The following is a 23,335-nucleotide window of genomic DNA, read 5'->3' on the forward strand; positions in this document are numbered from 1 at the left end:
GTGAGAATTTTAATGAAAAAAATGGTTGACATTAAAACATGCTGAACAATGGCAATAGAAAAGCACTATAGTTTAATTATTACTATTGTGCTTTTCTCTGTAATACAATTATTTTCTGCTAAGTATTTTCTGTGTATAAGGTTATAAAGTAACACTTTCCATGAATAACAGGGTTCATTTGGTGTCAAATTACTTTCTGGAAAACATTAAAGGCACAACTCCAATAATATTCGCAGTTATAGGCCAACTATTAACTATTTTCTAACTATTATCTAACATAAAATGAACATAGAATAAAAAGCAATGAAGAAGCTAGTTTTAATGTCTATACAGCTCATTTAAATGGTTATTTTGGCCTGTCTCACCTCACTGATCATTTCCCGGCACTGTATCCAGCAATTAAAATCATGAAGTGTCATACATTTGACACACTGTTGTTTGCAGAATTTATATTAACTTATTTTAATTTAATTTAGTTTACCAAAAAATTATATTCAGCTGTGTCACACATGCACAACCCTGTCACTTCATTAATTTTGTTAAACATTCAATATAATTATGACACAGAATTTGACATACTTTGTAGTCTTTAAAGAGCATAACAGGAATGCTCTAAAAAAAAAAAAGAAAAAAGTACAAAATCATAAAATCATGACATTTCAAGAATCATTTCCAACATATAAAATCAAAAAGCTTAATAATATTTAGTTTGAATTCCTAATGTGGACAACCAGCATGTCTGACATTTATTAAAATGTACTATTTTTTTTTTTAAGAACCCTAATTTTTAGACGTGGAAGTGTACCTACTGCAAATAGTTCTTATGTAATGGTTATTAAGCTTAGTTAGTACAAACAAAATGACTATAACCGTTCAGTAAAGTAAATACAAGACATTAAACTGGATTATATTTGCCTGTAGATGACATAAGAGGAAGTCTTTGTCACAGTGCAAACTGGAAATAGAGATGACTGCATGTCGAAGCATAACATGAGGCAGTGTGATAACTCCATTCTTATTAGACTCATCTGATAAAAGGCTTCCAAGCTACTTGTTTAATGTTGTTCCGATAGATAGATAGATAGATAGATAGATAGATAGATAGATATATAGATAGATAGATAGATAGATAGATAGATAGATAGATAGATAGATAGATAGATAGATAGATAGATAGATAGATAGATAGATAGATAGATAGATAGATAGATAAATAAAGGAACAACACTTTTAAATTAATAAACTTCTAAATTGATATATTTCATGCTTGCATCAGATCTAAGAGAAGCTGATTTGGAGGGAGTGTGTTGAAGCTAATGGGCAGAATGAGAGCAGGCGGTGAATGACGACCCAAAGCTTTTCACCTGATCCAAATATCCCTAAGGGCCTTTTGCTGTAATGAACTGAGCTACTTGCACACCCACAGACAACTTAACTAGCATAGAAGTTAATAGAGAATTATATGAAAGACATGACTTTTCATAAATCTCCCTCCACTTACCATTTCAAATTTACCATTCAATCATCTACAGAGAATTTTCCATTGAATGAAACAGTGGCAATGTTGTCTTTGAAACTATTAGGCTTTATTAAGAAAAAAGGATAACAACTGCACTAGTGTAATAATGAATTAGCATTATTTTCCAACACAGGAGTTGGAAACACATCTTTTTTGTAAACGTCATGGTTGGTTACAATTATAATTTTTTCCCTATGGAAAAGAGTTCAGCTCAGGCTTGGGTATTCTTTTTTATTTTTTTGGCCCTAAACAACAAAGTGAAAAACAACATTAGTGTTCTTGTGGTTACAGCTGGAAGTAAATTATCGCTCATAAGACTGGAAGCTGTGACTATTTTTGTTACACAAATGTGGCCTTTGATGCAGACATTTGAACTATTGTTAGCATGGGTTGGCAAATAATAGATCATAGATGGCTTGTTACATAAACATTAAACAAAAGATGCTTTATTTTAAGACTTTTTTGGGGGGGTTTGGCTTTCTATAGGCCTGTTGATAAATTATTGAAAAGGTTACTGAAAAGCCTTTATGGTTGTTTCTTTAGAAAACCAGGTTATGCTGACGGATTCCACAGCACAAAATCTACTTACAAATTTATTAGAGAAGTTACTCTGCCCTCTAGTGTGCATAGAGGAATATTACTGCACCACCCCCCACTGACAGTAGGGTTATCAAGTTCATCATAAAAACCTGGAAATATCTGTTAGCATTCCTGTTCATCTCACTGGCTGTAGCTCAACTTGTGGATGTAGCCCTGGATGTGCAGTACGTGACCTTCATGCTTCCAACTTGGTTCTTGAGCATTCAGTTCTGGAAGCATTTTTTAACTGTGACATCAGAGGCACCTGACTGGGAAAAAAAAATTAAGCACATTTAATTTTAATAATTTGCCAACACAAGAGGGAACACCCATGTCCAGTGTCTTAAAGGCATAGTACACCCCAAAAATGCAAATGAAAATTTCTTCATCAGAACAGATTGTCTGCTAAATGACAAAAGTAAAAAGTAAAGAGTGTAAAGACCATGAACTCTACTGTGCGACTCCATCGGGCAGGGACACCGGCAAGGGATAGAAGTATCGCTTTTTATTTTAGTTTTTTCATTTATATGTTTATTATTGAAATGTTGTTATATGCATGTGTCAATTTGATTTAATTTCTTTATTTTCTTAAATATTCAAGTCAGCTTTATTGTCAATTCTTCCACATGTACAGTACATACATACAGAGAATTGAAATTGCATTACTCTCAGACCCTTGGTGCATACAGTTAACATTAAACACGTTCAGATACAGATAATACAGTTTAAACATATGTACAACTATACAAATATACAAATGAGGATATTGTAGAAAAAAAAAATAAGAATTAGATCGATAAGTGGCATAAGGCGCATGGCAGATAGAGTGCAAAACCAGTTAAATAGAAACAACACTGTGTAGATATATTTGTAGTGCAAAAGAGCTTATCAGTCTGAGGACATTGTAGAAAATAATAAAAAAAGAGAGATAGATAGATAAAGTGCATAAGGCACATGGCAGAATAGATGGAGTGCAAACCAGTTGAATGTACAACAAAACTGTGCAGATTTGTTTTGTTTTGTTATGAGTGTAGTGCAAGAAGAGCTTATCAGTCTGTTAAAGTGACAAGTTCGGATAGCTTTTTGTCAGACTATCCGAAGAGGTAATTTGCAGTCAATGTTGGATGGGTAGTGATCAGCCAATGCTGCACAAGTGACAGGTGCCGGTCACAGTTTGTTGGTCGGTGGGGGGGGGGGGGGGGGGGGGGGGGGGTCACAGAGTCAGAGTTCCTAGTGTGTTGCTGTGTTAAATGGGGGTGGAAGAGGGGAGGGGGGGCAAGGACGGGAGGGAGTTCAGCTTCCTGACAGCCTGATGTATGAAGCTGTCCTTCAGTCTGCTGGTCCTCGCCTGGAGACTCCGCAGTCTCCTCCCTGATGGCAGCAGACTGAAGAAGCTGTGTGTCGGGTGGGTGGGATCGCCTGCAATGCGGAGGGCTTTGCGGGTGAGACGGGTGCTGTAGATGTCCTGGAGGGAGGGGAGAGAGACACCAACAATCTTCTCAGCTGCTCTCACTATTCGTTGAAGTGACTTGCGGCAGGATGCGTTGCAAGCGCCATACCACACAGTGATGCAGCTGGTTAGGATGCTCTCGATGGTGCCTCTGTAGAAGGTGCACATGATGGGGGTCGGGGCTCTGGCTCTTTTGAGTTTGCGGAGGAAGTAGAGACGCTGCTGTGCTTTCTTGGCCAGTGCTACAGTGTTGTTAGTCCAGGAGAGGTCCTCTGTGATGTGCACACCCAGGAACTTGGTGCTGCTCACTCTCTCCACAGTCGCACCGTTGATGGTCAGAGGGGCATGCTGAGTGTGTACTCTCCTGAAGTCAACAACAATCTCCTTCGTCTTCTTCACATTCAGAGAAAGATTGTTGTCACTGCACCACCCGGCCAGGCGGCTCACCTCGCTCCTGTAGTTTGTCTCATCTCTGTTGCTGATGAGACCCACCACAGTCGTGTCATCCGCAAACTTAATGAAGATGTTGGAGTTGTGTGATGGTGTGCAGTCGTGGGTCAGCAGAGTGAAGAGGAGGGGGCTCAGCACACATCCTTGGGGGGCCCCAGTGTTCAGTGTGATGGTGCTGGATGTGTTACTGCCGACCCGTACTGCTTGAGGTCTCCCGGTCAGGAAGTCCAACAGCCAGTTGCACAGAGAGGTGTTGAGCCCCAGCTGGGCCAGTTTGTGAGTGAGCTGTTGAGGGATGATTGTGTTGAATGCTGAACTGAAGTCTATGAACAGCATCCTGACATATGAGTCTTTTTTCTCCAGATGTGTGAGGGCTGGGTGGAGGGCAGTGGTGATGGCATCATCGGTCGAGCGGTTGGACCTATATGCAAACTGGAAGGGGTCCAGGGAGGGGGGGAGGACAGACTTGATGTGGTGCAAGACTAGCCGTTCAAAGCACTTCATGAGGATGGGAGTGAGTGCTATTGGACGGTAGTCATTGAAGCAGGATGGAGATGACTTCTTAGGGACTGGAATGATGGTGGTAGCTTTGAAGCATGTGGGGACAACAGCCTGGTTTAGTGAGATGTTGAAGATGTCTGTGAAGACCTCAGTGAGTTCCACTGCACAGTCTCTCAGTACACGCCCAGGAATGTTGTCAGGACCCGGAGCTTTGCGTGCATTGATCCTGCTGAGGGATCTCCTCACACTGTCCGGGGACAGCGTCATCACCTGGTCGCCGGGAGGAGGTGGAGTCTTCTGTGCAGTGGTGCTGTTTTGTGCCTCAAAGCGAGCAAAGAAGGCATTCAGCTCGTTCAGCAGGGGGATGGTGTTGTCACAGGTCTGTGGTGAGGGCTTGTAATCCGTAATGGTCTGTATCCCCTGCCACAGGCTCCGCGTGTCTCTGCTGTCGCTGAAACGATGGGCTATCCTCCTGGAGTACTGTCTCTTGGCCTCTTTGATGCCGCGGGATAGGTTGGCCCTAGCTGTCTTCAGGCCCTCCTCATCTCCAGCTCTAAAGGCAGCGTTCCGAGCCTTCAGAAGTCTGTAGACCTCCCCTGTCATCCACGGCTTCTGGTTAGCCCGGACAGTGATGGACTTTGTGACCGTTACATCATCAATGCACTTGGAGATGTAGGCAGTAACAGTCTCTGAGTACTCTTGGAGGTCAGTAGTATTGTTGTATGTGGCAGCCTGTTTAAACATATTCCAGTCAGTGGTGTCAAAGCAGTCTTGAAGTGCCTCTGACGACCCTTCCGGCCACACTTGAATCTGTTTGTGAACTGGTTTGGTGACTTTAACGAGCGGTCTGTATGCAGGCATTAGCATGACAGTGATGTGGTCTGAGGCTCCAAGGTGGGGGAGGGGGAGGGCCTTGTAGGCTCCTCTCTGGGTGGTGTAAACAAAGTCCAGAGTGTTTTTTCCCCTTGTTGGAAAGTCTATGTGTTGGTGAATTTTAGGGAACACACTCTTTAAGTCCGCGTGATTGAAATCCCCAGCCAAGATAAGAAAGGCATCTGGGTGGGCTGTCTGCTGCTCACTGGTGTGCTGGTACAGTTCATTTAGCGCCTCACTCCTTATGTTGTTGTTGGAGCTGGGAGGGATGTATACAGCAACGAGCAGTATGGCTGTATATTCCCTCGGTAGATAGAACGGCCGGCACTTAATAATCATAAACTCCACCAGGGGTGAGCAGTGTTTGCAGACCACAACAGCGTCGCGACACCACGCATCGTTGATGTAAACACAAAGCCCGCCGCCGCGGATCTTACCTCCCTCGACGAGAGCTCTGTCAGCTCGATAGCATGTTAGCTGGTCGAGCTGTATGGCGCAGTCCGGTACGCTGTTGTTAAGCCATGTTTCCGTAAACACAAAAACACAACAGTCTCTTACAGTCCTCTGAGTGGAACGGAGTAGTCGGATGTAGTCCAGTTTATTGTCCAAAGAGCGTACGTTCGCCAGTACGATGGTGGGGATAGCTGGCTTGTGTGGGTTGGCCGCTAGCCTAGCTCGGATACCTCCGCGCTTACCCCTCTTCTGCTTCCTCTCACGCCGCTTGTAGCGCCTCCGCTGTGGGCGAGATGCAGTAGTGGGGGTCGGTGATGGAGAAGGCCTTCGGAGCAGACCGAGGTCCCGCAGCTCTTCAGCGTGCGCGGAGTTTAACTCTAAAAATGTGGTTATATAGTATTTATAGGCCCGGTTTCATAGACAGGGCTTAGAGTAAGCCAGGATTAGATCAAAGTTCAATTAGGACATTTAAGCAATTTTTATAAATGTGCCTTAGAAAAAACATTACTGGTGTGCATTTTGAGACAAAATAAAGGCACTGATTTATTTTAAGATCAGTCAGAGCAAGTTTCTTGCAGTTGAAACAGCTCAGACTTAGATTTTAGTCTAGGAATAAGCTTAAGCCTTGTCTGTGAAACCGGGGGATAGAGTTGTAACTTTTAGTTTTAGTTACTTTTTCTTATTTGTAAGTCACTTTGGACAAAAGCGTCTGCTAAATGACAAAAGTAAAAAGTAAATTGTGTAAAGAATCTGGAGGTAAGCCGCATACAGAGAAACTGATAAAGTTCTGGGTAGTGAATTATAGATCAGCCGGTGAGTGACTGGAAGGAGTGTGCTTATCAATGGTGACTTGATTGCTGATGACAGGTGCAGGGAATCAGAACAGAAGTGATGGTGATTGAGAACAGGTGAGAGCCGGGGAGGGTTCTGGGACATGGAGTCCAGAGCTGGTGACTGGTGACAGAGACTCCCTGACATGAACTAAGGTGAAAACAGAGCATTTATCATCTGGGGTAACCAAGTCAGGGGTCACCAAACTTGATCCTGCAGGGCCTGTGTCCTGAAGAGTTTAGCTCCAACTTGCCTCAACACACTTGCCTGGAAGTTTCAAGTATACCTAGTAAGACATTGATTAACTGCTTCAGGTGTGTTTGATTAGGGCTGCAGCTAAACTCTGCAGGACACCGGCCGTCCAGGACCGTGTCTGATGACCCCTGATCAACGTTGTCACGCATATTTTATTTTGTGGCACAAGGACTCTTGGAGGGAACTTAAAACTTTGTTCCGTTCCCGTTCTAATGATAGGCTTTGCTTTCCATTTGCATTATATTATATTATATTATATTATATTATATTATGTTATGTTATGTTATGTTATGTTATGTTATGTTATGTTATGTGCTACGCTACGCTACGTTACGTTACGTTATCATTTAATGTTATAAATATACAGAGCCCTAAAATAACTTTTGCATCGGTAAAAATACAGAGACTTTAATATGTGTGCAAAAAAATAAAAACAAAAAAACAAAAAATTTAGACAAGAAGATGTCTCTCGTTTTTTCATGCATAGACCTACAACGTTTTTTTTTTTTTTTTTTTTTAACCTACAGATGTCACTTTAGGTGCTCCATAAAATCCCATTCTGATATAATAAATTATTTTTTAAACCCAATATGGGTTGTCTACTGTGGTTACATACTTGAGCCAAGCTGCAATATTCTTTTGTTTTTGTCTCAATAGCTGTTCTGTCTGCATTCATGAATAGGATTATGTCCTGTTTATGTAATATTTATGATGTAACAATAACAAAAAACTAAAATCTCAATGTCTTTTTTTTTTTCTTTGATTTTACAGCACGATGTGCAGTATTCAAATCCGTTACACAACTAGAATTATTATTCTGAATAACATGAGTTACTGAAGTGAGCGCTTCTACCCTTAACAGCTAGAGGTCTCTCTTGACAGCTCTTTATATTCAATGGTTGACCTAGCGTTTCAGAAAGGCCTACAGGTCATCAACCACTAAAGTCAGGATCATTCCTGTATCTCCATCCAGTGTGAAATATCAATCTGTGAACCACGATGTTGGAAGTGAAAAAGGCTCCCATTTGCAAAGAAAGTCAAGACATATAGTATTTCCTATATTCCTTGGAATATAGCTATCGGTCCAGAGCAAGGCATATTATTCATTGTCTCATCCTACCCCACTGGATCAATACTAATTGCATGCGGTAAGTAGTACTGACCACACACTGTATGAGGTATGCGCTTAATCAATCCTTATGCCCTAGATGAAAATAATGAGCTTTAATAGAGATGATCTCATTCAGCACCAGAGGTAAAGTAGGAAGTAGGTCAGAGTACTGAGCTGCTAATGATCTTTCAGTGGGTTTAATATCTTCATGAGAATATGATAATGAAATAAATGAGTCAGCACAGACACATTTGTGGTTATTAATTATGACAGGCCTTGCGGGGTGTGGTGCAAGATTTATATGCTAATGTATGACAAACAAATACTCAGCAACAAGTAAACTTCTTAAAATTAGATTGATGTAAGGTGGTCAAGTTAAAGCATTAATTCAGTGAAATTAATTATAAAGAAAATTGTCTTTCTTAAACTCAATTAATCCTGCCCTCTAAGTAACCCAGTCTGTAATAAGAGATTTTGAAGAATGTTGGTTACTAAACATCCATGTATGCACAAACACCGAGACATTTCTCAAAATATTTTCTATTATGTTCCACATGAAGAAAAACAACAACAACAACAACAGAAAATAAACAGGTAGAAGTTTGAAACGGCGTGCCGGTGAGTAATTTAATTAAATTTTTTTTTTTTTGTGTGTGTGAACTATACCTTTAATAGAGCAAACTAAGAACTATATTGTTTACTTTAGTGTGTGTGTATAAGAAGTAATGTATAACACCACTCTTGTGCTTTTTATTTTATTTCTTATTTCAAATATCTTATTGACATGTTATTTGGATTTCGCTCTTACTCCTTTCAAGTAGCCTACATAAGAGTTGTACTTGCATAATGCATTTCTAGAAATAGCTGCCTGTGGGCGTTATGAATATGGCTGCAGACTGAACTGACTTGCCTTAAAGGGAATTTGACCACACAGTGATTAAATTACTCTGCTGTTGGTCTTTAATACAGTCTTCTGGCACTCTAAAGTTATTAGTAGGCTATGTAACTGGCCGTCTTTTGAAAAGTTATAGTTGGATGTATATATAATTTAGTAGAAACTTACAGTTGTGTAACAGTACAGTAGGCTAGTTCTTCCTTGCCAGTAAAAACAGGGGAAAGTGTTTGTAAGGGAAAATAAACAGAAGTGCTTTATACATTATGAAAAAGATGTATGAATCAAACTCTTAATGGCAACATCTGATACAGTTTTATGCATAATGTTGATTATACATCATAGTATGTGGGCAGAGACAGATGAAATCACTTGGAGTAACATTGCAGTCGGCATGAAATATAAATTCACCCTTTCTATTTTCTGCCAGTCTTTTTAATTTTAATGATCTGAACAATTCATCTCTGCATGTTGCATTTATTTATTTATGTATTTTTTGACCTTGCAATTTTTAATAATATAACTTATGGTGAAATAATATAACTTCTCTCTGGTGACACATGCTGAAATTTCTTAAGTTGTTTAGTCCTCTTAAACCTTGTTCCTTATACTTTCAGTTGAAAGCTCTCATTCAAATCTACATCCATCCAATCAACAAGAGATGAACTTAACCATGTCCCCATATCACTTTTTTTTTTTTTTTTTTTTCCACTCATGTCACAACATATCATGGTTTTAACTATCTTGCCTACACCCAGCTACAGTTGAGTCATTTGAGTATCTTATATCTTATATCTCATATCTTGCCTACTCCACTTCGAGTTGAGTCATTTGCATAAAGTCAAACTTTGATAATGACCATATATGGACATATTCTCAGATATCACTATCGCTCCATCATGAATCTTTATGAATCTCTGTGAGAATGCTAATTTTCATAGAACGGTTAAAAGCAACATGCAGGAATTTTTTAAACCCCAAAGAACTGTTTTCTGGAAATTTCAATTAAAAAGTTAAAATGATATGGGTACAATAAACTAAATTATTTGCAAAGTTGTCCTTACCCAACATCAGGCATAAGAAATCTGTGTGACATGATTTGTTTACTGAAACTTTTCCCACTGCTGTGGCAGACTGAAGAAGTTCAAGTGAAAATCCCTGGAAGGGTGTTTATTTTGTTCAAGAGAGTAAAGTAAGGGTGTCCGCTGCTGGAAAGGAAAGTTAGGTGTTGTTGTGTTGGGTAGTGTCAGGGTTATCGTGACTTCAGGTGCAGCTGTGTGGGGCAAGCAGGTGTCCCAGATTTCTCACTTCCTTCCAGAGAGGAAAATCAGTTGTGTATGAGAGTCAAAGCTCACTTTATTGAGACGCAGCCACATATTTTGTTCTCTCCTTCGATTATGACTGATGGGGCACAGATATCTCTAGCTCATCCACCGCTCTTGTCCATATGACCAGACAATTATTGTTGCCCAGGGCATCGAGTCAGCTTGCAGTGACACTGTGAATCAGATGGTACGAAGTGAGTGTTTTCTCTGCCTATAAATATACAATGTGTCATTGTACTAAAGTAAGAATTAATGAGGCTATGAATTCAGAATTGGAGTTTTCTGGCTTTTATTCCATGTGTGATAGATCCCGAGATTGTAAAATTTGACTAAAGCATTCATTTTGGAGTTTTAGATTAGCAATTTTTCTCTTACAGGTTCTGGTTTTGTTGTAAACTAAAAGGCTATTGGCTGCTTAAAAAAAGGGGAAAATCTCTCTTACAACTGCAGGTTAGTATAAACTATATTATACTTTGTAATACAGTTTATATAATTTCTTTTCTTTGTGATGGTTCTTTTAATTGTGATGATTTAGGCTCACATTTAACAAAAACTCACCAATTCACTATCTCAACAAATTAGAATACTTCATAAGACCAATAAAAAAAAAAACATTTTTAGTGAATTGTTGGCCTTCTGGTAAGTATGTTCATTTACTGTATATGTACTCAATACTTGGTAGGGGCTCCTTTTGCTTTAATTACTGCCTCAATGCGGCGTGGCATGGAGGTGATCAGTTTGTGGCACTGCTCAGGTGTAATGGAAGCCCAGGTTGCTTTGATAGCGGCCTTCAGGTCATCTGCATTGTTGGGTCTGGTGTCTCTCATCTTCCTCTTGACAATACCCCATAGTATACCCCATTCTCTATGGGTTTCAGGTCAGGCGAGTTTGCTGGCCATTCAAGCACAGTAACACCATGGTCATTGAACCAGCTTTTGGTACCTTTGGCAGTGTGGGCAGGTGCCAAGTCCTGCTGGAAAATGAAATCAGCATCTCCATAAAGCTTGTCAGCAGAAGGAAGCATGAAGTGCTCTAAAATTTCCTGGTAGATGTCTGTGTTGACTGTGGACTTCAGAAAACACAGTGGAACAACACCAGCAGATAACACGGCAGCCCAAATCATCACTGACTGTGGAAACTTCACACTGGACTTCAAGCAAAATCGATTCTGTGCCTCTCCACTCTTCCTCCAGACTCTGGGACCTTGATTTCCAAATGAAATGCACAATTTACTTTCATCTGAAAAGAGGACTTTGGACCACTGAGCAACAGTCCAGTTCTTTTTCTCCACAGCCCAGGTAAGACGCTTCTGACGTTGTCTCTGGTTCAGAAGTGGCTTGGTAGCCCTTTTCCTGAAGACGTCTGAGCGTGGTGACTCTTGATGCACTGACTCCAGCTTCAGTCCACTCCTTGTGAAGCTCTCCCAAGTGTTTGAATCAGCTTTGCTTGACAGTATTCTCAAGCTTGCGGTCATCCCTGTTGCTTGTGCACCTTTTCCTACCCAAATTCTTCCTTCCAGTCAACTTTGCATTTAATATGCTTTGATACAGCACTCTGTAAACAGCCACACTTTTCAGTAATGACCCTCTGTGACTTACCCTCTTTGTGGAGGGCGTCAATGTTCATCTTCTGGATCATTTCCAAGTCAGCAGTCTTCTCCATTATTGTGGTTTCAAAGAACCCGGAATTTATACTGTAGGGATGGTCATTAATTGAAACTCAAAAGTAAATATTCTAATATTTTGAGATATTGATTTTTGACTTTCATCAGCTGTAAGCTCTAATCATCAAATAAAAAAAAATAAAAAAAACATTTGAAATATTTTACTTTACATGTAATGAATCTAAAATGTATGAAAGTTTAATTTTTTGAAATAAGTTACAAGAAAAAATGAACTTTTTCTACGACATTCTATTTTATTGAGATACATCTCTCTCTCTCTCTCTCTCTCTCTCTATATATATATATACACTAACCGGCCACTTTATTAGACCCGTTCAATTGCTTGGTAACACAAATTGCTAATCAGCCAATCCCATGGCAGCAACTCAATGCATTTAGGCATCTAGATGTGGTGAAGACGACTTGCTGAAGTTCAAACCTAGCATCAGAATGAGGAAGAAAGGGGATTTAAGTGACTTTGAAAAAAGAGAAAATATCCAGTGAGCGGCAGTTTTGTGCACGAAAATGCCTTGTTGATGTCAGAGGTCAGAGGAGAATGGGCAGACCGGTTAGAGATGATAGAAAGGCATCAGTAACTTAAATAACCACTCGTTACAACCAAGGTATGCAGAATACCATCTCTGAACGCACAACACGTCGAACCCTGAAGCAGATGGGCTACAGCAGCAGAAGACCACACCGGGTGCTGCTCCTGTCAGCTAAGAACAGGAAACGGAGGCTACAATTCTCACAGGCTCACCAAAATTGGACAATAGAAGATTGGAAAAACGTTGCCTCGATTTCTGCTGTTTGATTTCAGATGGTAGGGTCAGAATTTGGCGTAAAGAACATGAAAGCATGGATCCATCCTGCCTTGTCTCTATCGTTCATGCTGGTGGTGGTGGTGTAATGGTGTGGGGGATATTTTCTTGGCACACTTTGGGCCCCTTAGTACCAATTGAGCATCGTTTAAACGCCACAGCCTACCTGAGGATTGTTGCTGACCATGTCCATCCCTTTATGACTACAGTGTACCCATCTTCTGACGGCTACTTCCAGCAGGATAATGCACCATGTCACAAAGCTCAAATCATCTCAGACTGGTTTCTTGAACATGACAATGAGTTCACTTTACTCAAATGGCCTCCACAGTCACCCGATCTCAATCCAATAGAGCACCTTTGGGATGTGGTGGAACAGGAGATTCGCATCATGGATGTGCAGCCGACAAATCTGCAGCAACTGCGTGATGCTATCATGTCAATATGGACCAAAATCTCTGGAAAAAAAAAAGGAATGTTTCCAACACCTTGTTGAATCTATGCCACGAAAAATTAAGGCAGTTCTGAAGGCAAAAGGGGGTCCAACCCGGTACTAGCAAGGTGTACCTAATAAAGTGGCCAGTGAGTGTATGTATATATATATATATATATATATATATATGTATATGTATATATTATTCATTTATAATAAAAAATGTAGAGGAATTTCCTTGAGCATTAATTCATAATTTTATAAAGTATATGAGGTTTTTAAAAGTAAATATATATATCTATGCATATAAAATAAATCAATTCTGAAATTGTGATATCTTTAATATCACAATTTCAGAATTGATTTATTTTTGGTAAGCCAAGGGAGGGACTGACTGACTGACTGAATGAATGAATGAATGAATGAATTAATAAATAAATAGTAAGTAAATAAGTTTTTTGTTTTCATTTTTATTACTTGTCTCAGACTCATGTATCCATCTTTGGCCAGTATACACTGTTGGTGTGCATTTAAAAATATTTAGATTAAGTTAGGTTGGATTTAATTTTTGGTCTTGTACTTGATATTAGATTCACTGAATAGGAGCAAGAGGATTTCCGATACTGCTGAACAAACAAGCAGTCATTTGTCTTGCAGCTCTACAACAATATCAAACAACCCACAACATTTAGAGACTGGAGGCAAAACTCCAAATTACATTTTCAAACACTTTAAATCATTGTCCAGCTACATCTCTTCATGACGAGCCGGCACCTTTGCCCTTTTTAGACTCAGTAATCAATAGTGTAGAGGCATTGTGACAACATACATCTCATCTTTATCATGCTTCTCTCAGCAGTAGGACGTGCCTGACAGTGGAACTATGTCACCCTACACGCCATGCTACATATGACCCATGACACCTTTGTCAGACTCTAACATATGCCAGTCCTCGGGTACATTCTGGAGCCTGAGGTTCAAACTGTGACAGGTAGGCGAAAAGGTGAGCAGCACTTCTCGATCCTGGCAAAGCTAAAATAAGGCTCCCCACTGTGAGTGCTAGCTTTTGTAATTCACACGAGGACATTGTCCTTCTCCGGCTTGCTTTTGTCAGCTTCTGTTGTCGTTGAAAGTCTGCTTTGTCCTTCTTCAATTGATGATATGTCACCACAAAAGTCTGTTAGCACAGCCCTGTAAGAGTAGACAGGTGGCTTTGCACAGGTGTTAGATTGTGTGAAGACAGCCTACTTGCAACTTCGAGAGTCTCTCACATGAGCACGCAAGCAACACATGAACAAAAACATTTGTCAGCTGGTTAGAGACAGATTTGAGAAACAAATGAACAGCTATAAGTGAGTAGAAGAACCTTTTTTAAGAAGTAAATATAGCAGCTGTTTCCTAAAGGTGTATAGCACTAAGGTGGCCCCTTCACCCCACATTTATTTTAAATGATTTTATAAAGTCAAGTCATCTTTATTTATATAGCGCTTTTAACAATACAAATTGTGTCAAAGCAACTGCACAATATAAAAATAGTAAAATAGTGTGTCAATAATGTAAAATGACAAGATTAAACACTCAATTTACAGTTAAAGGCATTTCATTATTGAATTCAGTGATGATTTTATCCTCATCTCATCTCCACACATTTATTGAATTGTTATGCACTTATCAGTCTTGACTTTTTATGTGAATATCAACAATTTGAGATCCATCCATCCATCCCAAAAAATATTCTGTTTATGTATGTATGTACATGTTAGGCCTATTTCACTGTTATTCAACTAAGTTGCCAAAACACTTAAGTTTACATGAATATCTGATTGATTTAATATTAATTAAATCTTTTTCCAAAAAAATCATGAAACGCATGCATTTGATTTTTTGTTTTGTTTTGTGCAATAACTTATTTAGCACATTTTTCTATAGACTTCTCCATATAATATATTGAATGATGCATTATCATCTTGCTAAAATTCTTAAATCTATATTCTAAAATCTAAATTTTAGCATCTTATTTGTCTGTATAATACTGATATAATTTTCCTTAAAACACATTGTGTTTTCTTTGGTACAGTCTGTAACAATTCCATAGCACGTTCACAAGGAGGCACTGTTGACACATTAGCGCTGCTTCCATTTGAGAGCTGAAACTTGTCGTTCACCTACCAATATTCTAAAAACTACCTTAAATGATTCATTTGCAAACGTTTGTTTAGAATCCAATGCATCTTCAAAGACTGCTAGTGCCATCTGCTGACTAATTTCACTTCAGTGGCAGAAATGCTCCACTGATCTGAGTTTAAATGAGAAGAGTAAAAACAGTTTGGTTTTAAGTTACTCTGTCGGTGGTCCTGTGCCCGAGTGACACATATCTTATTATACTGACAAAATCTTTAAGGATGAAGGGCAGCTTAGAGTGTCTTCAACCTAAAGCAAAGCGAGGGATGTGTGCAAATAACAAATATAAGCAACACCAGCCAGGGATTTCCACAAAGCTTCTTTGACATTTTGTTTGATGTACCACTGGGTCACTTAACATTTGCCATGAGTAGCACTTATCGACAAACACCTGGATTTCCAAAGCTTTGGTTTATTCAGGGTATTTGTCGACTGCGAGTGCACTATTCGGGGAACATGAAGCATACGACTCCCTCTAGAACCTTGACTTCATTGTCGTCAATAACAAAGCAGGATAGGGACAGGCTCTGACTAATGTCGTACGAACAACCAGGCGTAAACCTTGAGAGGATTGTTGCTATTGACAAGTTATTCAATATTTAAGACACCGTGGCCTTTTAATTTTGCTTTGTTTGCTCGAAAATTATCGTTAATAATAAAATGAGAAAATATAGTGCCTTGGAGACAACAAAGTGCCTGGTAATCTCATTGTGGTTTAAGATTTTATTGAGTCTCAATGCTTTATTATTTTTTTATCACCCATCAGTACTTAAATTAGTCTGTTTTTTTTCAGATTTCATTTTTCCAAGTGATTTTAAGATGCTTCATACTACAAAGTCTTCATGCTGAGAGAGTCTCACAAACTAGCTTGAACAGAAATAACTTGAATTTAGTAGCTCTCGTGATTCTTTCAAGCTGTCAGTCTCAGGCAGCATCGAAGTCCTATTTTCGCAAAACAAATGGACAATCAACATGATTTGCCACAGTTCCCAGATATTAGAAGTTTATTAATCACCAAATGAATCATAAAATAGATTTTGCATGGTGATGTTTCTGCCAATTAAAAAAATATCTATTAAAAGTTGGGCATTAAGCCTCATTATGGATCATTAATATACAGCGAACAGCCAGGCCTAATCAATCAAGGCCACTATAGTTATGATATCCTACTTGGAGCGATGTAGGAATAGATAGCCACCATTTCATAATCATCTAGGTTCTTGTGGAAAAGTGAAACTGACTGAGAAATCTACAGTGCTGCAGATCTCCTGGCAAGTTCTCTCTGGTTTCCATACAGTGTTTTTGGCTTCTGTGAATTTTGTATTTAGTGATAGTAAAAATTATGGATTTTTTTCTTACAAACATGCAAGATGTTAATTGATGGACTGGAGTCATATTGTCATGTTTTTATGAGCTGTTTGGACTCTCATTCTAATGGCACCCAATCACTGCAAATGAACCATTGAGGAAGTATTGTTATGCTAAATTTATACAGATTTGTTCTGATGAAGAAACAAACTCATCTACATTTTGGATGGCTTAGGGTGAGTACATTTTCAGTATATTTTCATTCTTAGGTGAAATATTCCTATAAGTGTACAGTACACCGCTATTCCATCTGTGTTTTCAATATCACAGAAATCATTGTGTCCTAAGTACCAGGGAAGACCTAATTTGAACTCCACATTATTTAAATTGCATTTCATGCACAGAAACTGGGGATTTTTAGTAAAGAATTGCTTGTAAAATGGTCTCCTGTTTCCACAGGCACTATTCCGTGGTGGACTTCAGTAACTGGAAAAAATAGTGATAATCCAATGTGGAAAGCAAAATTTATTTGCCGCTCCAGGCAGTACAGCTGCATAACATTAAATTATTATACTAAACGATAATTGAAAGTAGAGACAGGGGAGAAACAATCAAAGAGACCATGAGAATCCTCAGAGACATCCAATTGGCTTTGGAATGCCAAATTTATTATCATAATTAAAATAGACCTTTCTGTAAATAGCATAAGGTCAAATTAAGCTCAAGGCGGATACATTTTGAATTGGAATTCATTTATTAATCATATTTCTCTTTTTGAGGGGTTGAAATTTGAAACTCGTGCTTTTCTGACCTTGCTGCTGCTTTGACTCTTGCCCCTCTGTTATATTTTCTGTCAGAGCGGTGTAGGATTTTAGATTAGCTGACTAAATGACACAAATGACTTCACTTCCTCTCTCAGGTCTGCTCTACACATCCACTGGTTTCTTGTAACCGTTCACATTCCAACGAGTCCAGCATTCATGCATTTTACATCACTGCTCGTGGCGGTGCAGCTCTTATAAATATCTGACAATTACTGATGTGCTTCTCTGTTTGTGGCTGCTGAAAATCATACAATCCCATTTCGTGATGACTACACATTTTTTCACCTCCTTCTGCTTTCCCTCTGTTTGGTGGTTAGAAAAGCCAGCAATTCCTAATGCGGTGTCTGTATACAGTGCACAGCAGATTGGCTGTATATTGATGAATTGCTCTGCCGGGCGAGGGTAAAGCAGCAATAATTAGTGCTGGACTTCAGCCCCTTATGTAGGTTCAGCTAGGTAGAGATGAGAGCCTCCCCTTGCTGTCTTATCTGTCCGACCAACCGAGGCCGGGGGCAGAGGGGGCTTGTAATAGTGCCACAACATTGGTAGGTGATTGCCTGCTTATTAAGAGGGTACTGGAGTGGAACATAACATTTTCAGTTTCAATTAAGTCTACGAGAGCATATATAATGCATTTTAAGACCTTACTGCATGATGAGAGTTTTGAATTCACATGAGGTTGTTGTTGATATGACACTGAAATTAGCTCAGCGCGACTGTTCATCAGAGCCGTCAGTCTTGAGTCAGAACACTTAATGTGGTGGTGTATACGTCTCCTTGCATAGGAATGGTGGTCTACACTCCTTGTAATGAGAAAAATGCACAAATCCTTTGTTTCTGACCATCAGCTGGAAAGACAGATAATAAATACAAATAATAGATGGCATTGATATGTCTCATTGTACATCTTTAGTAATTCATAATAATAAAATATTATGAATTGCATATTGTTTGTGTATATAGTGTTATTTTAGCATTATATATATAGTATCTTTACTAAAGTATTATTAAATCTTTAAAAATTAAATAAAAAAAATCCTAGTGCGTTTATATAGTTACATTTTTAAAGAAGAATACAGAATTCAAATTGTAGCTAATTTATTCATGTTAATTTCTGGTAAAAACTTTCTGAAATGGTTTCATCTGAGAGTTTTGAGCGTACACTGTAATACATCACACATGTTCACTGAATTGGGATATCACTGCGGGGGAGGACTAGAAAGTGTTTTACAATGAATTATTTGTTTTAGGCAGTCAAAAGTAACCAACAGAATGTTGTGTCTTCCTTGCTTAGCATAATTGCCATTATTTGAACTATGGATCTGAAAAATATGATTATGTTAATTCTGACAATGGACAAAAACAAACTCAAGAGCTAACTCCGCGTGGAATAATAGCTTGGTAATACTTCATTACCGATGTGGAAGGCATTATTTGTGCAACAATAGATTTGACTTCAGGCTTTAAATTGTTTTGGCACTGTTTTTCAGGAGAGATGACTGCAGCAATCCATTTAATGCATTTGCATGTGTAGCAATAAAAGAAGAGCATGTTAGAGCTTCAGATGTTTCATGAAATAAATTCACTGAAACCAGCAACGCGTAGAAAGCGCATATTACGTACAAAATTGGTGTGTTCATTCATTTCTCATTGTCATTCCCACTGATTTGTGCATAAAACTCAGGTACTCCAAGTAATTTTTTGTGTTATGCCGACTGATAAGGAATATGCATGTATAAAGGATTCCATTAAAATAGCACAATTTTCAACATTAATAAGAAATGTTTCTTGAGTACCAAATTAGCATATTTGAATGATTTTTGAAGGATCATAATGACACTGAAAACTTAAAAAAAAAAAATTCAGCTTTACTATCACATGATAAAAAAAAAAAAAATACTTCTTGCAAAAACAAAAAAAAGAAGTCCAAAGATAATAACATTATTTTACAATATTGATGATGATGATGATTCATTTGTGTTTAACTAAATTATATATTACATTATTTACTTTTTATTGATTAGTATAGTGACGCTAATAATAATATAGAATTATATTTAATAGTTTAATAATTTTGAATTACATTTATGTATTTTTAATATAATACTCATCTAAACTGGAAACAATTAAGCAATGCATCTGCTAAATCAAGGTACTATATTATCAGATGTTTCAAGTTTTGGTAAAATGTTTTCTTCTTAATAAATGACCCGTGCCACTTTTGACACCGGGATAAATGATGGCCAAAATTGAGAAAAAATGTTGCGCAAAACCATAAAACCTTGGAGCGTGCATAAAATTTTATGGACTTATGTAAGTGCATAATGTACTGATTAAATCCAAGGCTCTAACTGCTGTCCTCCAACTGCGGTGTCTTGGGGGGGAACAGAGGACTCTCCATTGGCAGGCATCAGCCGAAAGCTGCCAGCTTCCATCTCTGCCATGTCGCCCTACAATCTAACTAACTTTCAGAGCCCGCTTGACTCCTAGGCTGCTCCTCTCCCCTTTGATGTCTGTTCTCTTTAGCCAAAATCATTTGCTCCTCTTCCTTCAGAGCTTCCGGCTGTGCCCTCTTCATCCCTCCTTTTTAGTAGCTCCTTTGCTTGTTCGCTTTCCCTCATTCAGACACCTCTTTTTGTTTTCACCCTTCATCTATTCTTCCATTTCTCAATCGCTGCCTCTCTATCACTTAGCTCTATCTGGCATTATTCTATTACTCTCTCTCTCTCTCTCTCTCTCTCTTTCGACCCTCTTTTTCTCCTTTTATTGCATTGTGGTCTCTCTATCCCTTACCTCCCCCCTCTCCTCATCTGTTCCCCTCTGCCTCCACTCCAAACTATTCCCTCACCTCACGCTACATCAGAGACATTTCAAAGCTAGGTCACCGATAGCATTCCTATCGATAGCTGTTGTGTCCTCACCTCGTTAGATCAGAAGTCCAAGCATGTCTTTCTTTTCTAACACTCTCCCGAGGGCAGACAGCTAATCTCTTCGTTCAACCCACTCTATTCTCGATCATTTTTTTTTGTAACGGTCGATTTCATTAAACATGCAGCGACGTTCGCATTAATTACAGCCTTGCACCATATTGGGCATCCGAATGGTTTGGCTGAACCCAGATGGATGCAGTCTGACAATGTTTGGTATCTTCTATAATTGCATGCTTTGGCAAGTGTTGGTGCTAATTTTTTTCCCCCTTAGCGAGAGTGTGATTATCTCGGTTTCTCTTCCAGTGAAAGTGTGGTGATTTTATCATGCTGTACCCCTTGTTTGTTAGTCTACACAGTCAGACATCGGACATTGTGTATTTTCCTAAGGGGCCTTATTATCCCTGCTGTTTGTGGAGACCTGTATTCATCTTATGTCAATAATTTTGCACTAAGTTTGTAGAAGTGAAACAAATCATAAAGGCCAGCAGCACTAAGATGGGAATTCTTCATGATTTACATGTACTTCGGTATCATTTTGGCCCTTGTAATTGGCATGTAAGGGTTGCAACGACTTGGGAGGGTGAGCGCAATCTGATGTAAGAAGGGGAAAGAGGGGAGCATGGCTTTTCTTTTAGCCAGAGCAGAGGACAACATTAATCATGAGTCGTATCCCTGAATCCCATGCAAAAATGTAGAGTTGTGGGTGAGATAACACGCTTAAAAAAAAAAGAAAAAAAAGAGCTGTGGTACCATTTATTGAATCATTGCAAATGCATCTCCCTTAGGTTCCACCGCACACTTTCTTTGAATCATAATATCTCTGTGTGTTTGATTTCATTGTCAGAAATGATGGTGCATACTAGTACATCTGTTCTCTCTTGATACTTCCTGAGAGCCTGTGTAGTTGTTTGTCTTCTGTAATGATGACTGAGGGACATCACACACTATCAGTTGGTATGCCAGTCCTAATACTGCAAAGCCGTCTCTGAGACAGGGCGATGTCTCAGTGCCTGCTCCCCTCATTGAATACTGCTCACGTCTCTCTTTATCTCCTGCAATGCATGGTACTGAATAGAGAGCACTGTGATTGTGAGCTTACATAACTGTGATTTGGATGATTACTGATTGTTTTTGTAATGTTGTGGGTCATGGGTGAAATTTTAAGATATTATTTAGACATGCTTAATTGGAGAGATGTTTAAAACGGTATATTTTCAAGTGGGTGGGTCATCTGAAAGATTAATCCATTTTAAAAGTGCCACTTGATATTTTTTTGTAACATTTTCTGCATAATGAATAGTGTATCTCTTCTCTGAAAAACAAAGTGTGATTTAGTATAAAAGGGTACTTATGGAAATAAACTTTAAAATAATTTAAGTGTTAACTGAATGTAATGTGTTTGGACACTTATTTGAATGTTAATTGCAATTAAATGACAATTTATAAGAGTACATTTATATTAAATGCAAGTTCTTTTTTTTTGGCCGACTTAAGTTAGACTCAAGTGCTTTGTATATGATTTCATAATTCTGCTGTGTTTATAATATGATTAAATTGTACTGCTGAATGTGTTTATGGTAAATGAAAGCATACTTTATAATTTCTGAAATAAAGTGTTACCGTACATATGTAATATGCGTGCGACTCCACCGGGCTGGGACACCGGCAAAGGATATAAGTATTGCTTTTCATTTTCCTCTTTCCTGCAACTTGTTTCACTTCTGTTTCAGTTTTTATAACCATTTCTTACTATGTGTAAGTAAGTTGTTGTTTTAAAACGTGTGCTTGGCTCAGTATTGATGTCTGTATAGGTTGTTTATTCAGTTTTAGTTTTATTTAATTTACGTATATGTATAGGTGTGTGGCTGTTGTTGTATGCATTTGTAAATTTTATTTAATTTCTTTATTTTCTTAAATGTGTGTATATAGTATTTAAAGAGTTTTGAATTTTCTTATTAGTAAGTCGCTTTGGATAAAAGCGTCTGCTAAATGACTAAAAGTAAAGTAAAGTAATATCAAACAACATACTACAATTCAAATTATAATCAACTGCTTTACTAAGTCAACACATCAAAATAAGTATGCTTCTTTAAAGCTTGACTAGGGGATTTTAATCTTGAAAGTAATGTTTTAATGTTTTAATCTTGAAAGTAAAGCTTGTAAAAATCCACATTTTTACATTAATTCAGCCCCCCCTCCAAAATGAATAAATAAATACAATAAATAAAAATAAATAAATAAAACCTAGACAATATAATCAATGAAAATGTACTCTCTTTAGGTGTACTTAAGAGTATTATGTAATATTATTGTATTATCTGTAATCATGTATCAGTTTCAAAAATTTTACTTTTTTTAGATTTGAAGCACACTACAGGTTCTGAAATATATGAAAGGTTATGAAAGATATGTTTAAAATAATGTATACTAAAATACACTGTAGTCACATCAGTAGCCTAACAAATGCTGATTTATTTTACATGGATTGGGTCGCCCTGCAGGGTCTGACATGTTGAGATCGTATGACCAGCTGAATGTCAATCACTTAAAGCTCAAAATACAGCATGAGGCGCAACACTAAACATGACGGCTAAAGACGTCTGTCTGAATGTCATTAGCTGTAGCAGTGCTGCTTTAAATAGGATGAATTTAATGACACAACTTTCAGAGAGCCCAAGCTGCCGAACAGCTAAAGCACAGCATGCTAATTAGAGCTAATTATATGAACTTAGCCTGACCTTCTCCCTAAAGAATCATTTTATGCAGATGCTTCTCTCTTACACTGACTTTTGTAAATGTCCACAAGTTGAAGTCTCGAAATTTTGGAATAAAGTATTCATAAGTTGTCTGGAGCAGACCCCCCCCCCCCCCCTTTTTTTTTTTTTCCCTGTCTTTTGTTTCTTTTGGGAAATGTGATGGGATCAAATTTGCTGACC

The sequence above is a fragment of the Barbus barbus genome (genome assembly GCF_936440315.1).
Source record: "Barbus barbus genome assembly, chromosome: 13".
Classification (NCBI taxonomy): domain Eukaryota; kingdom Metazoa; phylum Chordata; class Actinopteri; order Cypriniformes; family Cyprinidae; genus Barbus; species Barbus barbus.